Source organism: Equus quagga, chromosome 14, assembly GCF_021613505.1.
Source record: "Equus quagga isolate Etosha38 chromosome 14, UCLA_HA_Equagga_1.0, whole genome shotgun sequence".
Lineage (NCBI taxonomy): Eukaryota > Metazoa > Chordata > Mammalia > Perissodactyla > Equidae > Equus > Equus quagga.
The window spans coordinates 94008447-94035001 of record NC_060280.1 but is presented as its reverse complement, the minus strand read 5'-3'; positions in this window follow the sequence as shown (position 1 = coordinate 94035001).

The following is a 26555-nucleotide window of genomic DNA, read 5'->3' as shown; positions in this document are numbered from 1 at the left end:
ATTTGGGGGAATGTTTGTTACTGCGGCCCGTCCTCGGCTTTCTCTAACTGTTACACTCTTGCTTTCTGAGATCTCGTCGTTTCCACCACAGACCCAAGCAGAGATTTTGCGTTATTTGGTCTCATATAACAAGCCGTAACTGTTGGCATGTCTACGCCTAGGACAAGAGAGGTCATTTTTGTGCCCCGGGATCCTGGCAACATGAGCCACTGCGCTCTTCATCCAGAAACCCAGATACTGAGTGAAGGGCTTGACCAAAGCATCGTCCATGTCGCTCTTTCCCCTGATGTCCGTATGTCTCTCTAGCGTTTCTCAGAGCTTGGCCCTCCCCAGGCCGGTGACATTTTAAGGCTCTGCCGCTCAGCTACCTTGCCGATGACTCATTTTTCAGTCCTGTTCTCATAGCAATCCTGAACGCAGAGAAATTTTCTCCCATTCGCTCCCACTCCTGTCCCCTCACCCGAGTCACCAGCAGGAAAAGAGCTTCACGTGGCATCACCGTGTGGTCCTGGGCAAGCCCTCCGTCCTTGCTGGACTCAGTTTACCTTGCTGTGGTTCACAATAGTGTTTTTCTGAGGGCCACTCTGGCTCTGCTATTCCATGGGAATGCAGCATCGTTGCTTTTCGCTTGGCTTGAGCGGGGAACCTGACGCCATGGAGATTGTTTTCCTGAAATGAAACTCTCTGCTTGTTTCTGTATCAAACGCCCATCCATGCAGACTTCGCCTTCCCAACCACATGGCTTAGCGTTCGTCGGGTTGCAAGTGACAGAAAGCCCACCTCCAACAGGGTTAACTGGTCAACAGCTGCCAACGACAACAGCGACAAAAACGGATGCCCCGTGCCCTGCCTTCCAACGGCCACAAAAAATGGCACCTGGACCCTCACGCCCCTGTCCCTACCGTATCACCACCGTGCAGGCCGAGAAACACAGCCCAGATGGGGCGGAAACAGCCTCTGCAACTGAACAGCGCAGGACTGTGTGCCATTAACAGGACTTCCCGGCATCCTGAGCTGAGCTGCAAGGCATCCTGGGAAACGTAGTTTCCAGCCTTCCGGCCGCCCCACAGGCCCCAGACTGGGGACCTGAGCGTCTCAGACTTCCCAGCCCAGCTTAGCCGCCCTTGGAAGGCAGCTGCGTGAATGAGCCCAGGCGAGAACTACTCAGCCAAACCACAGAATCCAGAGAAATAATGAATGGCCATTGTTTAGATCTTCAAGTTTTGGGGGTGATCTGATACGGCGCAGCAATAGGTAGCTGATTCATTACTGGCTTATTGAGAAAATGCCACTGGAGGGACTGATTAATAGATCCATCCTTTTTTTTTTTTTTTCCCTTGGGGAGGATTAGCCCTGAGCTAACATCCGATGCCAATCCTCCTCTTTTTGCTGAGGAAGACTGGCCCTGAGCTAACATCCATGCCCATCTTCCTCTACTTTATATGTGGGACGCCTGCCACAGCACGGCATGCCAAGCGGTACCATGTCCGCACCCGGGATCCGAACTGGTAAACCCCAGGCCGCCGAAGCAGAGCGTGTGAACTTAACCATTGCGCCACGGGGCTGGCCCCTGAGCCATCCTTCTAAGCAAGCAGACAAGGGCTCAGTAGATGCGTCAAATGCTTAAATGGTTTCTCTCTGTGTCTCTGCCTCTCTGTTTCTGTCTCTCTCTATCTCTTCATGTCTCTCTCTGTCTCTGTCTCTCCCTCCCTGTCTCTGTTTGTCTCTCTCTCCATCCTGCCTGGCCTCCGTCTCTCTCCTTCCCCTCTTCGTTCTCTCTCTGCATCTCCATGTCTCTGCCTCCCTACCCACCCCCACACCCCTTCAACCCGGGACCCTGGGGTTTGGGGGGGGGACCCCCACGGCGGCAGGTGGTCAGACAACCTGACACCCCGGGGGTTAGCTGCTCTGCCCTCGCTCCCCCGAGAGATTTGACGCTGCTCACTTTTCCTCTCCCCCTTGATTAAATTTCCTCGTCTTCACCTGTGAAGACTTCACCTGTCGCACGTTCATCAGGGCACCTGATCCTGGGCTCCACTTCTCACGTCCCGGGTCCCCCCGGGTCACCAGACGGCCACGAGCCTGATGAGGCCGCTGCACCTGCCGGGGTCGACTCTGAGTCTCCCCACCCGGCCTCCGCCCCCCAACACGCACTGAGCCTGGATCCCCAGCCCCGACCTGGACACTTGGAGCATCAATTATGCTCTCAGTTAAAAAATCTTAACTTAAAAAAAAAAAATCATCGGTTGGCAGCTTAGATTTTTTTCCGCTTTCTCCTGGTTGTTTTGAAGAGGCTCAAAAATGTGTGAAATTCGTGTTTCTCATCCCCAGATTTTTTTTTTAACTTTGTATTTTTTCAATAATTATAGGCTCTACAGGAAGTTGCAAAAATAGCACAGATGGTCCCCGGTACCCTTCCCGCAGCTTCCCCCGATAGTAGCATCTTACATAACTCTAGTACGTTCTCAAAATCGGGGCTGTTCACCACACTGTGGGTTTTCAATTCCCCAGTTTTATTTTAAGCTCCCCGCGTGTGCTCACACACCCAAGTGCGTGTGTACACACTTCTGGAGTTGCACACACACGACACACCCATGCACCACACACATGGGCGTGCAGACACACATGCGCACACACGCCGCCTTGCCCATACAATAACCATACTGGAAAAATCCACACCGTGCATGATTACGAACATCATCGGCGCCCCCTCTCCTAAGCCACACTGGTCACCATGGTTTCAGGAGGCTGCCATCTGCATTTGCCAGTTTCTCTCCCTCCCCTCCCCTCCTCTTCTCTCTCTCTCTCTCTCTGTTTGCAGAAAACGTTTGCTACCTTGGTATAAGTTTCTCTGGCTTTGGATCCGATAAACATAGAAAGTTCTGGAAGGGGAGAGAAAGGAGGCTGGACCACGGTCTGCAAGTGTAACCCTCACAGACCCCTCCCCAGGCTCTGTCCTCATTCTGGTGGTGGATGATGGTGTCCCAGGGGTGGGCATGGGGATCCTGGGGCTGGTCCCCCAGGCCCTCAGCCCTGTCTGTCCGTCTGTAACCTTGTTGATACCCCGAGTTCCTCCCCCCCACCTCTTGACTCCCTCCTCAGCTCCTCATCACCAGCAGGTAGCTCACAGCATCCAAACCCCAGCTCCTGGTCCATCCTCTATAAACCTGGCCCTCATGGAGCCTCGCCACCATCCATCCTGGGAATCTTGGGGATCCCCTCGACGGTTCCTCTGCTCCCAACCCAAATCCCACTTCTCCACACTCAGCTTTGTCCCAGCCAGCATCATGATCAGGACCCTTCCAGTGACATCTCCAACTGGGGTCCCCCTCACTCGCTGCCCTCCACACCAGCCTGGTTGCAGTCCCTAGAATGGGCCACGCTCCCTCGCACCTCAGGGCCTTTGCACATGCTCTACCCACCTAACACTCTTTCCTCTCTGAGTGTCATAGTTGTGCCGATACATCCTTCAGTCTCAGCTCAGATGTCACCTCCTCAGGGAAGTCTGCCCAGGTCACCTGTTCCATGTCCGCTCCTGTCACCCTGTACTTCTCTCCAAAGCCCTGTGTTGGAACGCTTCCTTGCTTAGTGTCTGTCTCTCTTTCTAGATTACAAACTTCATGAGGGCAGGGATGTTGGTCTGTCTTCCTCATTGCTCATCTAGAACAACGTCTGGCACACAGCAGGTGCTCAATAAATATGTGCCAAATGAACAAATGAGCAAGGAAATTTTCAACCCTCAGGTCACGCCACCATGAGAGTCCAATGGGCCCAGCCTTTTGATGTGATTAGAACAGAAAAAAGAAGGAACAGAGATGGTCTTATTCATTTTAAAGGAGATTGTATGGTTAAGAACAGAGTAAGCTCCATATTTTGTGGAAGTGAAATTCACGAACAAAGGTTTGTGTCCATATAGAAAAACTTCTGACAGGATGTGCTCCAAACTGTCTAGAGACGTTGCACCAAGTGGTGGGACTAACTGAAACGTTTACTTTTCCTCTTTGTTTCCTTCTTTAAACTTCTCCAAAACTGCGTTTTCAAATTGCATTGTCACTGATAGTGCAATTATTAACTGACTTGCAGTTGTGGGTAGCAGAGTAGTTACTGAAAAAATACTTTAGGGGCTGGCCCGGTGGCGCATTGGTTAAGTGCACACATTCTGCTTCAGTGGCCCAGGGTTCACCGGTTTGGATCCAGGGTACAGACATGGCACCACTTGGCAAGCCATGCTGTGGCAGGCGTCCCACATATAAAGTAGAGGAAGATGGACGTGGATGTTAGCTCAGGGCCAGTCTTCCTCAGCAAAAAAAAAAAAAAAAAAAAGAGGATTGGCAGCAGATGTCAGCTCAGGGCTAATCTTCCTCAAAAAAAAAAAAACCTTTAAAATGAGCACATTTGCTGATATGGCAATTCTGCCTCCAACCACTTATCTTGAGGAATTACATGAATGTGTACAAAGATTTAGTCCCAAAGAGCTCTGTCACAAAGTCGCTTTACTCCTAAACTGTGAACAACCTAGATGTCCAATGATGGGACAGTGGTTACTTAAACTGTGGGGCGGCCATATCAGGAAACACAACGTAGGAGAGCATTTCAGGACACAAAAAGATGTTTTCCATCTATTCGGTGGCGAAATGATGTGCTGGATGATTCCATTTTTGTAAGTAGATGGAGGAGAACACAGATATATTAGGCAAAAGTCAGGGGAGGATATTAAAAACTGTTAGCGGCCATTCCCTCTGCATGGGGTAGCTGTGGGCGATCTGTAGTGTGTTAGTTGTTTTTTTCCTAATTTTTAAATTATCTATAGGGAACATGCCAATCTTCCTCAGCAAAAAAAAAAAAAAAAAAAAAAAGAATAAATAAAATTCTCCAGATTTTGCCAAATGTCGCCTGGGGGGCAACCACTCCCCCCAGTTGACTACCACTGGTGTAGACACGTGAGTCACAGCCCTATATGACCGTCCACCCACACAGGCCCTACCTATTTCTCGGGCCCCTGAGCTGGGACACTCTGCAAAGGACAAGAGTGACACAGGGATTATCGAGCTTGGTCCTCATCAGCGAGGCCTCCCTCCCAAGCCCCTCACCTGCCTGGGGCCTCCCCGCAGCTGCCCTGGGCTGAAACCCGAGCCCCTGTTCTCACGCTGGCGACAGAGGCTGGGTGGGCGGGTGCACCCAGACCCTCGGGGACGCAGTGCATGAGTCAGGGGCCGCGCTCGGGGGGGCCCCCACTGGGCCGGGCAGCGAGACCACAGCTTGGGAAATCCTACACTCGCGAAACCAGAGATCTTAAGCCCAGAGACGCTTAGAAAGTATCAGACTTTAGCCTCATCAGCATCTCCTCATCCTTTGTCGTTTTGATCTGCTGACCGTGGGTCGCTTCCATCACTGTCAATTTTTTTTGTTTGTTTTTGAGGAAGATTAGCCCTGAGCCAACATCTGCTGCCAATCCTCCTCTTTTTGCTGAGGAAGACTGGCCCTGAGCTAACATCCGTGCCCATCTTCCTCTACTTTGTACGTGGGATGCCTACCACAGCATGGCTTGACAAGCTGTGCTGTGGCCGCACCTGGGATCTGAATGGGTGAACCCCGGGCCACCGAAGCGGAATGTGCGCACTTAACCGTTGCGCCACCCGGCCGGCCCCAGAGTTAACTTTATTTTTCGGTGCATTCAGTATTTACCAGTCTCGCCATGTGTGGCCCCATTGAATTCTCAGATCACCAGTAAGTGGTGAAGACTAGGACTGGCCGCATTTTCCAGATGAGGAAACGGAAGACCAGAGAGGGAAAGTGTCCGTCACAAGGTCACACAGCGAGTGAATGGTAGAGCCAGGTGTTCAGCCAGGACGGCTGGAAATCTCCAAGCGTCTCTACAACCGATCCGCTTGATGGTTTTATTACACAGCTAGGAAGTCGTGTTTGCTGCACGACGCCAGCACCTGGCATGCAGTAGGCGCTCCATAAGTGTTTGTTGAATGAAGGAAATGAATTAGAGAGACCATCAGAGAAGCCAAAATCAAAACCAGCTAAGATTCAACTTCTCTGCTCTCTTCAAATGTCACAGAAGACAAAGGCGGCCGGTTCAGACAGGAACACTAAATGCGACGTATGATTCTGATTGGACCCGAGATCGAAAGAAAAAAGGGCTGTAAAGAACATGATGAAGGGGCCGGCCTCATGGGCAAGTGGTTAACTGTGCGCGTTCCGCTTCGGCAGCCCGGGGTTCACCAGTTAGGATCCTGGGGGTGGACCCACACACTGCTCATCAAGCCATGCTGTGGTGGCGTCCCACGTAGCAGGACTAGAATGACCCTACAACTAGAACATGCAACTGGATTGTACTGGGGCTTTGGGGAGAAAAAGAAAAAGTGGGGGAGGATTAGCAACCGATGTTAGCTGAGGGCCAATCTTCCTCACCAAAAAAGAAGAAAAAAAAAATAAAAACATGATGCAGAGCCAGCCCTGGTGGTCTCATGGTTAAAGTTCGGTGCTCTACGCTTCGGTGGCCCAGCTTCGCTGAACCCCACCACACGTCTGTCAGCAGCCATGCCGTGGTGACGTCCCACACAGAAGAACTAGAAGTACCTACAACCAGGATACACAGACGTGCACTGGGGCTTTGAGGAAAAAAACAAAAAGATTGGCAACAGATGTTAGCTCAGGGCAAAGCTTTCCCTGCAAAAAACAACACGATGCAGAGTCTGTGAGATCTAAATATGGATTATATGTTGGACAATAACATCGACTCCATGTTAAATTTCATGAACCTGTTATATCCCGATGACGTAAGAGGACGGCTTTTTTCTTAGAGGTTCAGAGTCGCTCAAGGGGCCGGGGGACAATGACGAGATGCATATATTAAAATGTTGACAACGGATGATGTGGGGCCAATGGGCGCCCGACGGGTCATGGTACGATTCTTGCAAGTTCTGATGTTCTTTTCAAAATAAGAAGCGGAGGGGCCGGCCCGGTGGTACAGCGGTTAAGTTCGCACGTTTTGCTTCAGCGGCCTGGGGTTCACCGGGTCGGATCCTGTGTGTGGACATGGCACCGTGTGGCAAGCCATGCTGTGGCAGGCATCCCACATATAAAGTAGAGGAAGATGGACACAGATGTGAGCTCAGGGCCAGTCTTCCTCAGCAAAAAAGAGGAGGATTGGCAGCATATGTTAGCTCAGGGCCAATCTTCCTCAAAAAAAAAAAAGCAAAAAAAAACAAAAAGAAGAAATGGAGAATCAATCTATGGAACAACTCAGCAGTTAAAAGGAACTCGCTCCTGATAACGTGCAACAATCTGGATGAACCTCCAGAGAATTTTGTTGAGGGAAAAAAGCCGATCTCCAAAGGTTACACACCGTATGCTGCCGTTTATGTGACATTCTTGAAATGAGGAAATGGTAGAAATGGAGGACAGATTGGCAGTTTCCAGGGATTAAGGGGGTGGAGTGGGAGGAAATTGGGGGCAGCTATAAAAGGACAAGCGGGATCCCCGTGGTGACAGAAATGTTCGATGTCAGTATCCCCGATGTGCTCTCGGACTGTAGCTTTGCGAGACTGTTCCGTCGAGGGAAGCCGGGAAAGCGTCCCCTGCATCTCGCTGTGTTACTTCTCATAGCCTCATCTGAACCTAGAATTATCTCAAAATTAAAAATTTAATAAAAAGGATACAATACTGGCCCAAAATTTCTAGGCACTTCTTATGTCCTAAGACCGTCCTTATACCGGTTAGGTATTTTACACGTGGGTTTAAAAAAAAAATACTCACCACCACCTGTCAGGTAGGTCCTGTCATTGTGTCCACTTTACAGAAGAGGAAACCGAGTTTCTGAGGCATAAAGGGACTTATTTGATCAGAGAAAGCACGTCAGAATCTTTGGGGGGGATGTGAAAGCTTTAAAAAGCCCACCTAACATGATAATCATCATAGAGATAATTATAATCATGGTCGCTGTCATTTCTTGCGTGCCAACCATATGCTGGCACCGTTTAAGCACCCTCCCTGTGAGAATTCATTTTATTCTCACTACATCCCAACTCCTTGATGCTATTAGCAGCCCTGTTTTGCAGATGAGTAAACTGAGGCATGGACTTTATTGTGAGGGCAATAGGGAACCATAGAAGAGTTTAGAGCAGGAGAGGAACGTGGTTGACTTTGCCGACGCCAAAATGTGTGGGGGTTTTTTTCCCCCACACTGAGCAATTCTTGGATGCCAGCTGGCTGTCCTGAAGTTTAACTCAATTCTGACACCATCTCCCTGGAGAGAGCGTCGGATCCCACAGGTTATGGGCTCAGTCCCATGAGACTGTCCCCCCCCCCCCGCCACACACACACGTCAGACCACACTCAAAAGTCCGGGTTGTCACTTGTGCTCCTGACCGACCGGCTGTAGACTGGAGGTGCCGACGTCTCCCTCGTTTGGTTGGATAATTTGCCGGAGTGACTCCCGGAATTCAGGAAAACAGTTTACTTGCTAAAATATGCATTTATTATAAAAGGATACAACTCCGCAACAGTCGGATGAAACCGATGCGTGGGGCAAGGCATTCGGGAAGGGGCGCGAAGTCCCCTGCCCTCTCCGGGCGCGCCACCCTCCCAGCACCTCGATATGCCCACCATCCCGGAAGTTCTCCAAACCCCGTCCTCTGGGGATGTTTTTTATGGAGACTTCATTGTGAGGGCGTGAATGACAAAATCACTGGCCGTTAGAAAACAAAAGACACCCATTTCCCCTTTATTGCTCTTGCCACTTAGAAAATTCCAAGGGTTTTAGGAGCTGCATGCCGGGAACAGGGGGAAAGACCAACCATCTCTCTATCTGGGTCCAGATCCGCATTTATATACGTCTTGTTATAAATCACAATGTCACCGCCGCCCCGACGAGCCCTCCCACCAGCTTTCCTCGCTGCGTTTTCATTCCATAATCCTCTCCATATCTTTCCCCATCACGCTAAACCTTTGGGGTGAACCTGGGACTCCCGTTCCGTGGCAGTCAGTGTCTCCCCGTCCTCAACCGCTCCTTGTCCTTCAAGCCTTTCCAACTCACCTGGCAAGACCCTGATACTCGATGCGCTCAACTCTCACGCCCATTGGAATAAAAAAAATATAGCAAGTGTTGGCGAGGACGGGAAGTCGGACCCTTGAGAACTGTTGGCGGGAGTGTAAGATGGTGTCGTCACCGTGGAAAACAATATGAACAGTAGGAAGGATGCTCAAAAGACTAAAAATCAAATTACCCTACGATCCAGCAATCCCATTTCTGGTTTATATAGAAAAGAATCGAAAGCAGGGGGTCAAAGGGCCATTTTCACACCCGTGTTCACAGAAGCATCATTCACGACAGCTGAGAAGTGGAAGCAACGCTAATGTCCGTCAATGAATGGATGGATAAACACAATGCAATGTTACGTTCCATCCATGCAGTGGAATACAACGCAACCATGAAAAGGAAGGATATTCTGACACCCGCTATGACACGGATGAAGCTTGAGAACATGATGCTAAGTAAAACTAGGGGCACAGGGGGAGGGAGAATGGGGACTTTTTCATGGACATAGAGTTTCTGTTTAGGGTGATGAAAAATTTTGGTTAAAATGGCAAATTTTATATTATATACATTTTACCACAATACACACACACACAAAGGAATGGGATGTCATCTCTAAGATTAGGTTATAAAGACTGACTTCCATCTTGCTCACAGACTGTTGTCTCCTGGGCTTGCACACTTTTTTTTGGGAGGGGGGGAAGATTAGCCCTGAGCTAACTGCTGCCAATCCTCCTCTCTTTTCTGAGGAAGACTGGCCCTGAGCTCACATCTGTGCCCATCTTCTTCTACTTTATATGTGGGACGCCTGCCACAGCATGGCTTGCCAAGCGGGGCCATGTCTGCGCCCAGCATCCGAACCCACGAACCCCAGGCCCCCGAAGCAGAATGTGCGAACTTAACCACGGCGCCACCAGGCAGCCCCCTGGCTTGCATACTTTAATGAAGCAATTCGCAGTTGGAGAGACCCACATGACAAAAAAAACTGTGGGCTCAAGAAACTGGGTCCTCCGAACAACCCCATGAGCTTGGATGTGGAACCCTCCCCACTCAAACCTTCAGAGGAGACCGCAGCCCTGGCCAATCCTTGCTCACAGCCCGAAAGGCCCTGAGGCAGAGCTCCCAGCTAAGCCACGCTCAGGTTTCCGACCCACAGAAACCATGAGATGAGAAATATTGTTGTTTTAAGCCACTAAGTTTGGGGTAATTTATTTACCCCAATTTACTGTTATGCAGCAATAGCTAATATATTATTATTATTGTCGTTGTTGTTATTATAAGTTACGTAAAGTGAATAAGTATGTGGACTTTAACCAACACTCCTGGAGGGTGGCGTCCTTGCCTTCCAGCTAGGTGCTGGCCCCCTCCTGAGCCTCAGTTTCCTCATCCGTACAATGGGATCAGTAGAGGGGGGTCACGAGGATGAAATGTGGGTGAAGCACCCCGAGGAGGCCCTGCCGGGGGGAGTGGTCGGGGGGCAGGGGCTCCTGTGATGAGGAGGATGATGACTCGGGGACTGTCTCATCCTTGTCTTGTCTGGCGTCACCCGCCCTCTGAACACAGGCTCTGAGCCTGGCGCGCTTTTCACAGCTGTTCAAGGCAAGATCTGTGTGTCTGTCTGGACGCCCTGTCTGTGGGGGGGGGGGGGGGGGGGGGTCCCGGGCCTGGGGACCGTCCCTGTTGGCGGAGTGCGTGTCCCGGGCGGGATGTGTGACCCTGAACCTGCTGTGTGCACCCATGTGGATGTCATGGGGGGCCCTGGGGAGAGCTGGGGGAGGCGGGCAGCTCGCCTCGCGCTCCCGGGCCCCCCTCCCGGGCCCCCCTCCCGGCCTCCAGCCCGGCCTCGAGCCCCCCAGCGCAGCCACTTCTGCCCGCGCTCGGCGGAGAGGATGCGCGGCCCGCGTTGCCCCGGCAACGCCGCGATGCCCAGCAACAAGTCGGCGGCGCGGGTCACGTGGCCGGCGCGGACCAATCGGCGGGCGCGGCCCGAAGCAGGTCAGCCTGGGCCAAAGTCCGCCTCCCGCGCCTCCCGCCCGGGCGAGCGGCTCCCGGCTAATTACCGTAATTGCGGTGCGCGAGCTCCCGGGCGCACAGGGCCTGGGGCTGGGGGGCTGGGCAGGCCCCGAGGGGCTGAGCGGGGAGGGGCGGCGAGGCAGGACTCGCTTTCTCCAGCAGCCTCGCCGCTGCCTCCGTTGCCGCCTTCAAAGCGCTGCTTAAGCGCCTACTGTATACACCTGTAGGAGAGGAGGAGGGTGGGAGCGCTTGCCTTGGGGGTGGGCGCCCTAGCCTCCAGCTTGGGTAAATAAATCTGGGTTTAGGGGCGCGATTCGAATCAATGGGAGTCTTAAGATTTGAGGCCTCAAAGGAACTGTTCGATCGCTGTTGGCTGTTGGCTCGCACCCCACCGCCGACCCCCATCCGCTGAGTCTCGGTTTCCTCCTGTGCAAAAATAGGGAAGCTCTAACTCTTGAGCGTAGGAAAAGTCTTAGTTCTGGGCAGATGAGATTCGAATCCCGTGCCGGCCATTTCCCGCTGTGTGACTCCAGAGGAGTCCCTTACCCTCTCTGGGCCTCGGATTCCTTATCAGTTAAAAAAACAAATAAGGGGATCTGACTATTTATTTGCGGGAGTCGTTTTATTGAGAGAATGTCTGTGAAGCATACAGGAGGCATGCAATAAATAGAAGCGAATCGTCATCGCGGTCCCAGCTCTCTGTTATGAGTCATGAGAACTTCCAAGAGTCATTGAATGGCTCTGAAGTCAGTTTTCTTCCCATAGATAAAATGAAGGGACTGGATAAGAGGCCTCGCAGCGAATTGGCTGCCCCTGGGGCGAATCACCCCTTAGATGAATGTATATATTTTTTAAAGAGCTCGAATTGGGGCTTTCACGTGAAACGTCCCTGCAGGCATTTGAGTTCTTGGTTCCTGGCCTGGCTGACCTCTCAAATCCCTTCCAGTTCTCTGCTTTGTTCATTCCTTCATCCGCAAACGTTAAATGAGCACTTACTGTGTGCTGGGCACTGCTGTGGGTCTGAGGCCAAAGCCTCATTGAGGAGAACAGAGGCCACAGCAAGCGGCTCAGGATCGCAGTGGACCGGACGGCACGTCCAGGCTTTTTTCGGTTTCTCCGATGCTGGTTCTCCCCGCCAGGCCTTAGCACCTGCTGTTCCCTGTGCCTGGAAGGCTCTTCCAGCTGGTTGGCTCCTTCTCCCCTTTCCTGTCTCTGTGCAAATGGCACAGCCTCCGAGGGGCCTCACACACGCACTCCTTATTCTCTGGCTCAGCTGTGAATGCACTCCCCCCTCCCAGGAACTCTGCTCCCGTCCCCTCCTCCACCCTGCCGATGGGCAGTCGGGGGAAGGACAGTTGTGGGGGAGGGCTGTACCGGGAAATTTGTCAACCCGTGTTTCTGAAAGCTCCGAAAGCTGAGATGGAGAACACGGCATTCGTTCAAGGTCCGCCCAGGACTCACGGCTGCAGAGGAAACCAGGTCTGTAGAGATGTATCTTTCCTCCTTGACTCTGCACCCCGAGAGCCGCCCTTGGGAGACGGGGGCCCCGGCTCCCCTCAGGACACAGACACCAACCGCAGAATGCGGCTACAAGTCGGGGCTCTGGTATCAATCGACAGCTCTCCCTCCTTCCCTGCTGTGTGAGCTTGGGCCAGTGTCTCAACCTCTCTGTGGCTGCTTCCGCCTCTGGGAAACGAGGCTAATAGCGCCAAGCTTGGGAAGTTGATGTGAGAAGAGGTAGAGAGAGCCCGTCCCCACTGGGTGCTCATAAGTGGTAGCTGGCGTTGTTGTTTAAACAGAAAAGGGGTTTACTGAAAGCGTGTTGTGAAGGTCACGGAACCCACAGGAAAGTTATAAGATCGGTTTTGGAAACTGGCAGGTGTGAAAGAGGACCGTTCAGGGGATCAGCACGATGGCGGTGGGGAGAAATTTCCAGCCCTGTCCGGCCACCCTCTCCTGGTGTGACCACGAGCCAACAGCCCGACGTCTCTGTGTTTCCCTCTTCCCTTCCTCTTTGAAACAAGGGCCAAACTCCATGTCCTGGCCTTCTGGAGGCATGTTCAATCAGAGCAGAAACCTGAGAAGGCTTCTGGAAGGTTCTAGAAGGCCCTAACTTGGTCTCACAGCATCATCCGCAAATGTCTGTTGGGGCCCAATGTTGGTGGGACTCCGTGCTTGATGCTAGGGCTGCAAAGGACTATGGGAGAGGTGAGGAAAAGAGCGCCCGAGCGAGGGCTGGGTCCCCGACACGCTTTGTGAGCTGAGAAAGATGCTGTCTCTCTTGGGCCTCATGGAAATGAGGGGTAGGGGAGTCCGTAATAGAAAGAACATCCGTTCAGATCCCCCCCGCCCCCTACTTCCTGGGCCGCCTTGCGGGGGACCCCTCCACCTCTCTGAGCCTCAGTTTCCACATCTGAAAAATGGGCTGCGGTAATTGTGCTGCAGGCGGCCGTGAGGAGGAAATGAAGTCAGTCATTCATTCGCTCAATAACTATCGATTCCAGGCACTGGGAGATACAGCGGGGGTGAAAATGGGCAAGACCCTTGCCCTTATATGAGATCTGGGACTCTTAGCTAATCACTAATGAAAGAGCATCAGCATTGTCATAATTATTTTACACCAAGTGCGCAGTGCTCGGCGCAAAATAGATGCTTGGGAAACGCCAGCTCGGACGGTTGCAGTCACCGCAGGACACGCACGGCGAGAGGCTCCTCTCTCCCGGGGGCTGAGGCGGTCGAGACCCCGGCCTGTGGGGTGAGTCTCATTCGGGAGGCCGGGGACTGAGACCTTCATGAAGGATCCCCTGGTGGCCTCAGGGCGGGAGGGCGACCCGTGTATGTGGTCCTGTTTGTGCGCTCTTCCCCTTCTGGGTAAATGCCTCCATTAATCTCTCCCTTCCTGGCCTGGAGGCTCAGGTTTCTGGGCCCCAGGCAGCTGTTGTCCAGCGTCGCCCTGTTCCCTTAATCCTCGGGGCTCCAGAAACTGTCCTTAGGAGAAAGAACAACAGGCCCGCTGAGGCCACCATCTGTGCAGCCCTGATTTGCAAATGCTCATGAGGGTGGCGGGAAGATCTCTATAGTAACGGCTGGGGAGGGGGCTGCGTGTGCGTGTGTGTGTGTGTCTGTGCACACGCGCAGAAGGCAGGGGACAGAGGGCCACCCCAGCCCCTTGTTCCTAAACCTTTCTTTCCGCCGTGATGAGCTGTTAATTAATACCCACCGCTGGCTTATTATCCCAGATCATTAGCTACTGTTCCTCACTGGAGTCTCTTGGGGCGCGTTTTCTAAAGACGTTCAGTCATCTCTGCCCACCTGCGCCTGCCTGGGACACAGGCAGATGTCGCGGATCCCAGGGACCCAGAGGGGAGAAAATGGAACAAAGAGAACTCTCCGTGAAGCTGAGATTTCCCCGCGAGACGATGAGGGCAGAGCCTGAATTAGCAAGGGCACAGCCAGTGATTAAAAAATGCCAGCTCTGATTATTCTGGAATGCTGTTCTGGGAGCCTTCTGAGGTGCTGGTGTTGGCGAGGCAGAGTTGCCATCTCTGTTTAAATGGACCAGCCAGACCCAAAGGCAGGCAGAGAGAGGGGAGGGGAGGAAGGACTCTGCACCTGAGGGGTCCTGGTCCCCAAGGCGCCAAGGCCAGAGTCCCCTGCTGGCCTTTGCACGTGCTGTTCCCCCTGTCAGGGACACGCTTCCTGTCACTTCACCCAGCTCACTCCATTTCAGCCTTAGGTCTCGATTGAGAAAGTGGCACCTCCTCCAGGAAGGCCTCCTCGATTTACCCCCTCCTTCCTCCACCTGGACTGGGGCAGGTGACGCCCCTGGGTCCCGTCGGTGCCCTGAGTCTCCTCCATTGCAGCTTTGTTCCCTCTGTCTGTCTCTCCAGCTAGACTTTTTGTTGAGGATTCTGGCTTGTTTTACACATGCAGTTAGGTGAAAAAGAACACCTTTTATGAGGTGTGTATAGAATGCTCCTTTATGTCTTAAAATGGAGAAGACACTACACACTTATTAGGTGGCTAAAAAAGAAACAGACAGGGGCCATCCCAGTGGTGCAGAAGTTAAGTTCGCATGTTCCACTTCGGCAGCCCGGGGTTCGCAGTTTCAGATCCTAGGCCCTGGACCTACACACCACTCATGGAGCCACGCTGTGGCGGCGTCCCACAAAAAATAGAGGAGGATTGGCACAGATGTTCACTCAAAGCCAATCTTCCTCACCAAAAAAAAAAAAAAAAGTGGTTTTAAAAAAGAAAGGGACAATACCAAGTGCTGATACAGACGTGGAGCAAGTGGAACTCTCATCCGTCGCTCACGGGAAGGCAAAATCTTGCAGCCACTTTGGAAAAAGAGTTCAGAAGTTTCTTATAAAGCCAAACACGCCCTCCCCGTATGACCCAGCCAGCCCACCCCTCGGTGTTTACCTAGAGAAGTGGAAATGTATTGACCGCACAGACAGCTGCACGTGAATATTTGCAGCAGCTTTATTATAATCTCCAAAACCTAGAGATGTGCCTGAATTAATGTCCCCGCGCCGGTGAGTGGATAAATAGGCTGTGTACGTCCACATAATGGGACGCCACTCAGTATTAAAAAGGAGCTAATTCCTAGTGTACACGGCAACACGGACGCGTCTCCGGGGCATTGCGCCGGGTGGAAGGAGCCAGACAGAAAGCTGCACACCGTGTGACTCCATCTCTGGGTGACATTCTGGAAAGGAAAACTCTAATGACGGAGGGCAGATCAGCTGTCACCCGGGAATTAGAGGTGGGAGGAGGGGCAGGCCACACCGGGGGCACGACGGAATTTTTGGGGGGGTGTTGGAATGCCTCTGCATCTTAATTACGGCGTTGGATACATGACTGGGCCTTTGTCAAAATGCATAGAGCTGTACACCTAAAACTAAGAATGTCGCTGTATAAATACACCTGCCTTTAAAAATAAATTCTTTAAAAGGTTAAAAAAAAATTGTGTGTGGGGGCGACCATGATGTATCAGCTGGTATATGCATGAAGGAGCTCTGGAGGGGAACAAAGGAGGGAACGGACAATTGCCAAGAACTCAGATGTTGGAGGTGGCAGACTGGGGTCCCCATCCCAGCTCCAGCCTCCCATCACTGAGTCGCTGTGCAAGCCCCTTCCTGTCTCTGATGCTCCTGCCACTTCTGTAAAATGGGGCGTATCGTGTATGCTCTGCAGCCTAGAAGAATTGGAAGGCAAACCTTGGAATCCTAGGGGTAAAGGCTTTCTGTGCTCTCCTGGGGGTGCGCGGGGGACCCCCCCAGAAGACGATGTTGGAGGGGCAGCCGTGAGGAGCACGAGCTCTGGAGCCACGAGACAGCTGTGTTCCAAACCCGGCTCTGCCGCTTGCTTCCTGGGCGGCCTCGGGCTGGTTCCTCAGCCTCTCTGAGCCTCAGTTTCCTCATCTGTAAAATGGGAACAACAAGAGTCGCTATCTTAGGGGGTTGCCCCGAGGCTTTAGAAATATTCAGCCTGGAGAGGGCTTGGCATGGAGCCCAGCACAAAAACAGAAGCTCTAGGAGGGAGAGAAAGAGAAGGGGGTAGTTTTCCTGTGTGATCTGCTCCTGGACTGGCCGCCTCTCTCTGATTGTGTATCCTGCCAGTCCCCCCCACCCTTGATCTTGGTCATCCTCCAACACGCCCGTCAGGGCCTGTCACACACACACACACAGGGCTTTTACGCTAACTGTTCCTTTGGCCAATATTTGCCCTTTAAATTCTCCCATCTCCTCCTCGCCTTTTCCACTCACACGGCTCCGCCCCAGAGAGACTTTCCTTCCCCAACCACCCAGGCAGCCAAATGTTGGCCCTCGGGCCCAACGAGCTGCTGTTTTTATCAATAAAGTTTTATTGGCACACCGTCACACCCATTCACTCACACATTCTCCCGGGCTGCCTTGGAGCCAAGACATCCGAGCGGAGTCATCACGAGAGAGACCGGCTGGCCTGCAAAATTGAAAATATTTACTTTCCGGCCCTTTACAGACAAAGTTTGCTGATTCCCGCTCCACCACGTCCCCCTGGGCTGTTTCCTTCAAAGCAGGAATCACTGTGTGAGATCTTCTTGTTCCTCTGTCTGTCCGTTGACTGTCTTCTGCACTAAATGAAGGACGAGAAACACAGCAGCTTTGTTCCCTGCTGTGTGTGCCCGGCACATAGCGGGCATCCAAGAATACTTTTTTGGGGAGAGGATGTGTGCATAAAGTAGACTTGAGGGTGCACACATCTGGCCATGCTTTCTAGAATGCTGGAGGAGGAAGGGACGTAAGAAACACTCTGGACAAACGCTGGGTGTAGTGCACGCCCTCGCAGAAGACAGTGGGCGAGCTGGATCTCAGGGTCAAGAAGAGAATCCTGGGGTCTAAGAGTCATCTTGTTACTACAAAGCCCGCCTCTCTGCAGAGGAGATGGGAAACACGGGACAACGGAATGCGACGCGTGACCCTGAGTTGGATCCCGCCTTGGGAGGAAATGCCATAAAGGACGCTACTGGGATGACTGGTGAAACCGGCATGCGGACTGGGGATCAGAGAGTAGTGTTGTAACAGTTTTAACTTCTTGGTTGTAATCAGTACGTTATGGTCACATAGGAGACTGTCCTGGATCTTGGGGACGCGTGCTGAAGTCGTCAGGAATGAAGGGGCAGCTGCGCGTGCAACTTACATGATTGGAACAGAGACAGACAAAGAGACACGTAGAGAAAGAGATAAAGATGCAGTAAATGTGGCAAAATGTTAACAATCGGGGGTGAATCTACGAAAAGATGATACAGAAGCTCGTTGCAGTATTCTCGCAACTTTTCTTTGGGTTTGATCTTTTTGTTTTGAAATAAAAAGGTTAAAAGAAAAAAATTAACAAACAAAGCGGCCATCCTAGGCTTCATTCCTGTTTCTTCCTCTTCCTTTTGCAGCCAGCTCCTTGCCCCTCCGTTGGACTGTAAAGCTAGGACTGGCCTCTGAGCAGGAGGCAGAATGAAGGAGCTAGACAGTGTCTCAGATGAGCTCCCACAAGTCAATTTATTGAGTACCTACTATGTGTCACTCCCCCATGGGTTTGACTCAACTTTTCCCCAGGCCATCAATGGAGTTACCCCTTGGTTTGGGCATCTCTATGGACAAAAGCTAGGTGCCTTAGCTGACACTCCCTGTTTCCTGGGTGCTCTGCAGGCAGCCCACTTGTGGGCTCAAATTCCACAAAATGAGCAGCCTTTCAGGGGACTTTCGTACCAGAAAGAGCTCAAGCCAGGACACAAATCTCTCTATTGTCACAATACTATATTTGAGTAGAGTTATATTTTCATGTCTTCATGGTGGGCTGCTGAACTCGTGTATGTGCCCCCATTGCCTAACACAATAAAAATCTATTGAGTAGATAAATGGGTGCAATGTCTCAGAAAGTAAGAGTAGCTATGTTATTGGAAAACTTACAAAGTGCAGACATCGTTTCTAGTGCCATGCCGAGCTGCTTCAGAGCCTGACGCAAAAGAGAAATTCTACAATGTGGATCCTGTCTTTATTTAAAACTCTGATATTTTGTTCATCATGGATTTTTTGCATTAATTTTGAATTCTTAAAACATTGCATTGAAATATTACTTATCTTGACTCCTGAGTCTTTTTGGTGCCCCCTTAAGTTTTTCATGTGCCTCACTCACCATGGTCCTGATTGTTTCCAGCATGCAGTCCACACCATGTCATTAATTCCTCATCACAATGCTCTGAGACGGTGCTACCATGATCACCAATTCACAGCCGAGGAAACTGAGGCACAGAGAGGGTCGACTGTGCTCAAAGTCCCACAGCGGGGAGGAGAAAATCTGGATTTGAACTCAGGTCTCTGTGTTTTTTGGCTCAGAGCCGGCTCAGTAAAGCAAAACAATAAACTGACTTATGAGTTGGGTTTTGGGTCAAGTAACAAAAAGATCTAGGCTGGAGCCCCACCTCTGCCCCAGGCTCCTCAGAGCCCTCCATCACCACGGACCTCAGTTTCCCTATCTGGAACCAGACTTCCATATTCTGAATGTGCCCTGTTTCCCCCAGCACAGTTTACTAGCTTTCTCTCTCCTGATCCAGCAATAGCGCAAGCTTGGGATGGAGAGAAGCAGGTACTGGCCAGGGCTTCTGAGCCAACCCAGAGCTCAGAGACCTAGGAGGGGTTTGGATCAAGTGGGGAAACCCTGGGGCCCACAGTGAGTGTCCCCTCCTCCTCCAGAAAACCCTAACCCAGTTTTTGGGCACATGCCAGACTTTTATTCTGAAGCCGAGGCCACAGCCTATGAGGTAATCTTTGGAGCTGCATTCGAGGCAGAGTCCCATTGGCTGGCTGGCAAAACCCCTCCCCGGGTTCCCGGCGCCCCGCCTTCCCCAATGCCCATAAAAGCGCATGTCCCCGTCTCGGTAGCCACTGGACACCTGCATCTGCCAACAAGACCGGAAGCAGGTGAGGCACACAGGGGAAGGGCCGCAGCCGCGTGGGGGGTGGGGGGAGGGAGGAAGGGTGGTCTGAGGGCCCCGGGGCCCCGGGCATGGGGCTGGTTTGCAGGTCAGCGCATGGACGTCTTCCCAGAAAGTGACAAAGACGGCGAAGTTTGACAGTCTGGAAAGCGGAGACCAGACGGGCTGACTACCTGAGAGGTAAGTTCTGGAGACATGACGCGAGGTGGGGAGCAAGTATGAGTCCTGGTTGCTCCCTCTCCGTGTCTCCCCGCCTTGCCCAGGAAGAGGAAGAAATTCGGGGATTGGGGGGGGGGTTCCAAAAAGTCAGAGGAACAAAGAGCAGAGGGCAGGGGGTGGGGCGAGCCGGGGTAGAGGGGGAAGGAAGTCAAGTTTTCTTCAGCGCAGAGGCTAGGACCGCCGTCCGCCGGCCGCGGAAGGAAATTGCTATTTTATTTCAGCACCGCGACTCCGGACAGCGCCTCTCGGGGTCCGGGATGGGCCCCGCGATCTGCTTCAGCACCGGGGCTGCGGACAGCTCCTGGCGGAGGCCCGGGGCCCCCGACTTCGTTTCAGCACCCGGACAGCGGACAGCTCCCCGAGGTACCCAGGAGCCCCTGTGCCTTGATGGGTGGTCAGAGGGTGGTCAGAGGTGCCCGGCGCTTTTGGAGACTTGCCCCTCATGGAATGGATTTTTCCACGAATTATTTTCCAGATAATAAGCAGGCGCGATGAAACCGCACGTAGAAATCTGTAATTCCCAGCAGGTGAGATGTCCAGTCGGTAGGAGTGTGGGTGAATGGGCGCCTGCCAAGATGACACTGTTGTGCTCTTTCCAGACTTCCGTGAGAAGCATTGTGCCAAGCGTTTTGCATAGATTCTATCATGCCATCTGCAATCCTAGGACACGGGTGTTATGATGCCCAGGTGACAGTTGAGAAAACTGAGACCCAGAGAGGGGCAAGGAATTATTAGCCCAAGGGCTCCCAGCCCAACAGTGAAGCTGCAAGTCAACCCCACATGCAGCCACTCCGAATTCCGTGTTTCTGACATGCCTGGGGCGGGGGGGGGGGGGGGGGGGGGGGGGGGGGGGGGGAGTTGGGGCCTTGGAGATCAGACCCTGCCTCTCTCCAAGAGGACCAGGAATGGAAAACAGGAGGCGGTGGAGAAGCAAGAAGCCCGGGTGTTCCGGCTTGGCTCAGGTGAGGGGAAAGGGCTGCGTGGGACACCTCAGACACGGGCAGAGGGTGGCGCAGAAGACTGGAGCGGTTGTGGTCTAGTGCTGTGTGGAAGACTAGTGATTTTGTTGTTTTGACGTACTATGACAACAAATCACGGCTTCCTCACAGCGTAGGCTCCCGTCGACCTCCACTCAAGACGGACAGGCAAGGGTGTGGGACAGAGGGTCAGAGAGGAATCGCTTCCACCCAGGGGGCGGGTTGGCTAGTTCCGCGGGACAAGGGCAGGGGCGGGAATAAAACAAGGGCGTGCACCCCACGAACACACAGCAATGTGCCACGTGTGGTGTTGGCCATGTCACTCGCATGCCCCCACAGGCCTGGAATACAAACTATCTGACTCTGAACCCAGGGCCCTTAACATCTTACTACACTTTCCTGGGGGATCAATGAGGGAGCGGCATTTGAAGTTCTCTCCAGACCAGGATTCTACCGAAACTTTTCAATAAAAGTTCCAGCAGTGATCTTTTTTCTCCCCCCACCCCACCATCAGTTCCAGGGGCCAATTACAGGACAGCTGTCCACTCGTGCCTGGTAGTTGTGGCATCATCAACGCCCACCCCAAATTCTCTGTGACATCCTAATGAAGTCAGAGACACCACGTCAAGCTCGTTCCAGCCTCAGAGTCCTTGCCTTTGCTGTTCCCTCAGCTTGGAATGCTCTGCTCCCCAAGCACCCCAAGGCTCCCTCCGCCTTCTTATCCAAGCCTCAGGTCACCAAGAGAATCTTGTCTCCCCCCCCCCCCACCATAGCAAGTCTATATTACACATTCTCATAGACAAGGGAAATCTTCTCTCTGGCACATAGTCCAATTCTTTGGTCTTATCTGTTTACAGGGCTGTCTGTCTCCCCCCACTACACTGTGAGCCCCATGAGGACAGAGACTGTGTTTGTATTTTCCCAGCACTCATGCATGGCCTTGCACACAGCAGGTGCTCAATAAATGTTTGTTGAATCAGTAAAGGCATCAGAGGATAAAACAACGTATCAGTCAATAAAGGAATTGATGGTTTCAGCATGCACATGAAGGTCCTACTTCTTTCTCCTCGACCTCCCCTACAGAGATGCCATAGGGTGATGGTGGCCGCGGGTGGTTATTGGGGGAGTATAATTAAATTTGTGGGCACTCAAGGGCCAGCCAGCCAACGAATAGCCCCAGGAGAGAGCCAGGCTCGTTTAATTAGCAATTACGAGGCATTGATTCCTCATTAGTTCCGGCAACCCCGTCTCCCTCCCCAGCCCCAGACAAATGAAATCTTTCTCTCCCCCAGGAGTACTGCCTCAGTGGGTCCATTATCAAGCAGAGAAAATATGATTATAAGACACCTAAACGCCAGAGACTCTTTGTGAATGGGGTGGGGAGAACGGGGTTCAATGTCTGGGTTAAGGCTAATTGTGAGAGATTTTCCAGTATATTTAGAATCGCCCTCTGGGAATGGGAGAGCTATCAGAGAGGAAAAGGCACCAGGATACTGCCCTCTAGGGACCCCAATGAAAGAAGAGATTCTGCTCTGGTATTTCTGTGAAAGTTCCCCGTGGGTGTCTCATAATCACTCAAATTAATAATTTCAAGTTGAACACCCAACCCACCCAACCCTCAGCTTGCACTTCCCGCCACGTCCCCATCAATGTGGCAGCCCCTCCACCTCCCAGGGGCCCTCCCCTCCCCATCCACCCTCCATATTCATCAAGGCAAGTCACTCTGGTCAGATTCATCCTCTTCTCCAGGGCTCTGCCTCTGTCATCTGGGCATCTCACAGTCTCTTCTCCCCTCCCCTCCAAACACACACACAGCCAGTTCACCCTCCACATACAGCGAGGGGTCTTTCCAGAACACAAATCTGGTCCAGTCCCGCCCTTGCCTTCAACCCTTCCAAGACGCACCTTGCCTGCATGCTAAAATTCAAATACCCTCACACACCCTGCGTGGTCCAGCCCCTCCCCGCCGAGAGCGATCACTTATCATTTTCCCACCAGCTACACTCGACAACCAGCCCGTCCAGGAGCACCTCTCGCTCAGATTCTCAACTTTGATGTGAGGACGGTTCCCCTGGGAAGCTCAAAGAGAATGCAGATTCCCAGGACCCTCCAAGTTTCAATTAGCCAGAGGCAGCCTCCGGTATCTGAATTTTGGCTAGCTTCCCCACTGATTCTTATTTAGAGGAATCTTTCCTTTGATTAAAAAAAAACAAAAACAAAAAACAAAACCTGGGGCCGGCCCTGTGGCCAAGTGGTTAAGTTCTCACGTCCTGCTTCGGCAGCCCAGGGTTTCTCTGGTTTGGATCCTGCACACAGACATCGCACCGCTCATCAAGCCATGCTGAGGTGGCATCCCACATGCCACAACTAGAAGGACCCATAACTAAAAATATACAACTATGTACCAGGTGGCTTTGGGGAGAAGGAGGAAAAATTTTAAAAATCTTTAAAAAATAAAAACCCACCAACATTTTGTTTCTCCCAAAGACCTCTGGTGGGGGCACCTCTGTTAATCTCACCAGTTTCATATTTGTACCCCCGCATGCCCAGTTAGTGCTAGCACCCATAAGTATTCAGTTGAGCCCTTGTCACCTTCATCAAACACAGAAGCATAGAGGACACGCGCACCTATAAAGATGAGCCATCTCCCAGAGAGGTGCTGAGGACATCAAATAACCTATTAAGCTATCTTATTATATTTGGTGAGGTCCAGTTACCTTAATTTGGGAATCCATGTAAGGAGAGTGTGTGAGACAAGTGTGGTTTATTAGGAAGGTGGTCCCAGAAAGCGGGAATGAAGGCACCAGAGAATGAGGCAAAGAAGTAGGGAAAGCCAGTCTAGGGGGATAGAGCCCAGTGAGTCTAACAGACCTGAAGTGACAGTGGCTTAAACAAGGTGGAAATTTATTTTCTTCCCATTGACTCAGCAATTCCATGTCTAGATTTACATAAAAGAGAAATGAATATTCATTTCCACGGAAAGAATTTTACAGAAATACGTACAACAGCTTTATTCGCAATAGCCAAGAGCTAACTGGTGAATGGATAAACAGACTGTGGTATAAGCACACCGGGGGTTACTACTCGAAAAAAAAAAAAAAGAACAAATTGATGATACAAACAGCAGCACAGGCGACTCGAAAAGTCATGCTAAACAAAAGGAGTTGGACACCAAAGGGTAGATACTGCGTCATCCCATCTATGTGACATTTAGGAATGGGCAAAACTAATCTATATTGATAGAAATCAGAACTGTGGGTGCCTCTGGGGTGGGTAACAGGAATCAACGGGAGAGGGGCCCATTGGGAACTGTCCAGGGTGCTGAAAATATGATCTATCTTGATCAGGGTAGTGGCTCTATGGGTGTACACAATTGTCAAAAAATCACTGACCCGTACACTTAAGGTCTATGCATTTTATTATATGAAAAATCCAACTCAATTCTTTTCAAGTAAAAAAAAAATTTAATTTATTTATTTTATATCACATGACTATCTGAGCAGTTCAGGGCTGGCTTGGGGGCAGGGCCCAGACTCCTTCTACATCATTGCTCTGCTATCCTTAGTGTGTCAGATTCATTCACGTGGTCTAATGTGGTGCGCTATTTATTAAAATGTTGTCTGTATTTTATGAGGCCAGATGCGCTCAGCTAAAACTTGGGGGATTTAGGGTTGTGAGAGAGAAAGGAAAAACAGTGTTGACAACAGCTAGCGACCTCTGCTACAGATACATCAAACAGTTGGAAATATGTTGTGCACATTTTCCAAGCCAGTTTCCACCTGAGACCACCTGTAAGTCTGTATCTCCAGGATCGTATTTCAAAATAGAGCTGTAAGCTCCTGAAGAAGAAAGGCGTATGAATGAGCAACACGGTGGATCTGGTGGGCAGAACCACCTGAAAGGGACACCCATGTCCTGGCAGCTGCTTCAAGACCCTGGAGCGATAGACAAGGACAGAGCAAATGAAACAGACAATCCAGCCCACGGTGGATGCAACACACTTCCGAAAGCTGGGCTCAGATGGTGGACGACAAGGAGTTTGAAAGATGGAGTTATCCGCTTAGGTAACATTGAAGGAATGAACTGCCCGGGAGACTCATGGAGAACATTTGAGACCTTGCCTTTGAGGCAGTACGTGGGTTGAAAGTTAAAATTAGTCAACCTTGGTGCCTGACTGTTTCTCAGAATTATAAGAAGTCTTTGCAGGATGGGAAGAGCGAGAGACCCACATGCAACGTCTTGAGCGCCAGGCAAAGTGGGTGCAATAAATAACTTCTAGTTTCATGATGGACTTAGAGACCTTTCCACGGGACAATGGGGCAAGGAGGCGAAGGCGGCTGAGCAGGGATATTGGGCTAGATTTTCTCCTCTGTCGGCCTCAGCTTCGCCATCTGTAAAGTGGGGGTTATGGCTTCTCTCTTCAGGCTGCTGTAAAGATGAAGGAGACAACGTATGAAAATGCATGGCACCATGCCCAGCACACAGTAAGTGCTCAATAAATAACGATGATGCCAAGGACAACGGTGACAGATAAGTAGGTAGATAGGAAGAAAAATATAAAGGTGGATAAATAATGGGTTGCTAGATAAGTGGAAAAGGAGGAAGGAAGAAAGAGAGGAAGGAAGGCCGGAGGGAACAAGTCACCTCCAGCCAGCGCCGGAGAGGGGTGGCGAGGGCAGAACTCAGGCGTTGCATCGTCCAGGGGCCGCTGTTTCTCTTGGCTCCGGTGGTGGTCGCCTCCCACCCGGGAGGGTGGGGGTAGAGAGAGCTCTGATTATATCCTGTTCCTTAATGGGTCCTTCAAAAGAGAGTGGCTTGGGTTTCCATGACAACAGGCAGGCAGCATCACGAGGAGATGGCTGAGTTCCCCCCCTACATACACATCTGGCTCTGGAATCTGGCCCCTTCCATCCTTCCTTTTCTGGATCCTGGGAGCCCAGCCTGTGCCCAGCCCAGCCCCGAGCGGGCAGCCGCGTGGGTTTTGAGCGCTCATTCCCGCTGGGACACTCAGAGCTCCTTCTCTTGGGCCCCATCCCGATGAGACAGGGACCGACAGAAACAGCACACGCCGGGCGCACGTACAAAGCGAGGCAAAGGGGAAGGGCGCAGGGAGGGGGTCCCAGGGGCCGCCGGCTCACCCCCAGTTTTCCCCGTCACAGGTCCAGCCCGCCGAGGAGACGGGAAAGGCTCTGAGGTGGAAACAGGACTGGACACGGCGAGACTTCAACCGACAGTGACCACGCAGGTTACGGAACGTGCTCCTCGGGGCTGAGCCGGGGGACCTGACATACGGCCGGGGAAGCCATAGTCGGAGAAATTCGTCCTCGTTTTAGCCCACCTGGTTCGGATTCAGTGATAGATAGTTGTCCAGAGAAGGAATGCGTGAGGGGGTTGCAAACGTTGCCGGGGAAAGGAGCTGCAAAGGAACCATGGAAGGCACCGGAATCCGACGGCGGATTAGAGGCTGGTGCAGCTCAGTGTCAAATGTCCCGATTTTGATCATTGAATTGTGGTTCTGTAAGAGAACGTCCTTGTTCCTAGGAAACGTGCACCGAACTATTTAAGAGGAAGGGTTGTCAAGATTCCAACTTAGTTTCTCCAATTGTCCAGAAAAAAATTATAAATACATTGTGTCTATATATTTTTATAATATATTTTATTTATATAAAATATTATTTACAATATATTATGCTTTGTATATGCTATATGATTTATAATATATTTTATACATTATATATTGTATATATTGTATGCATATGTAACATATTATTAATAATACATTATTGTATCTTGGTATAAATTATAAATATATTAGATAATATAAATA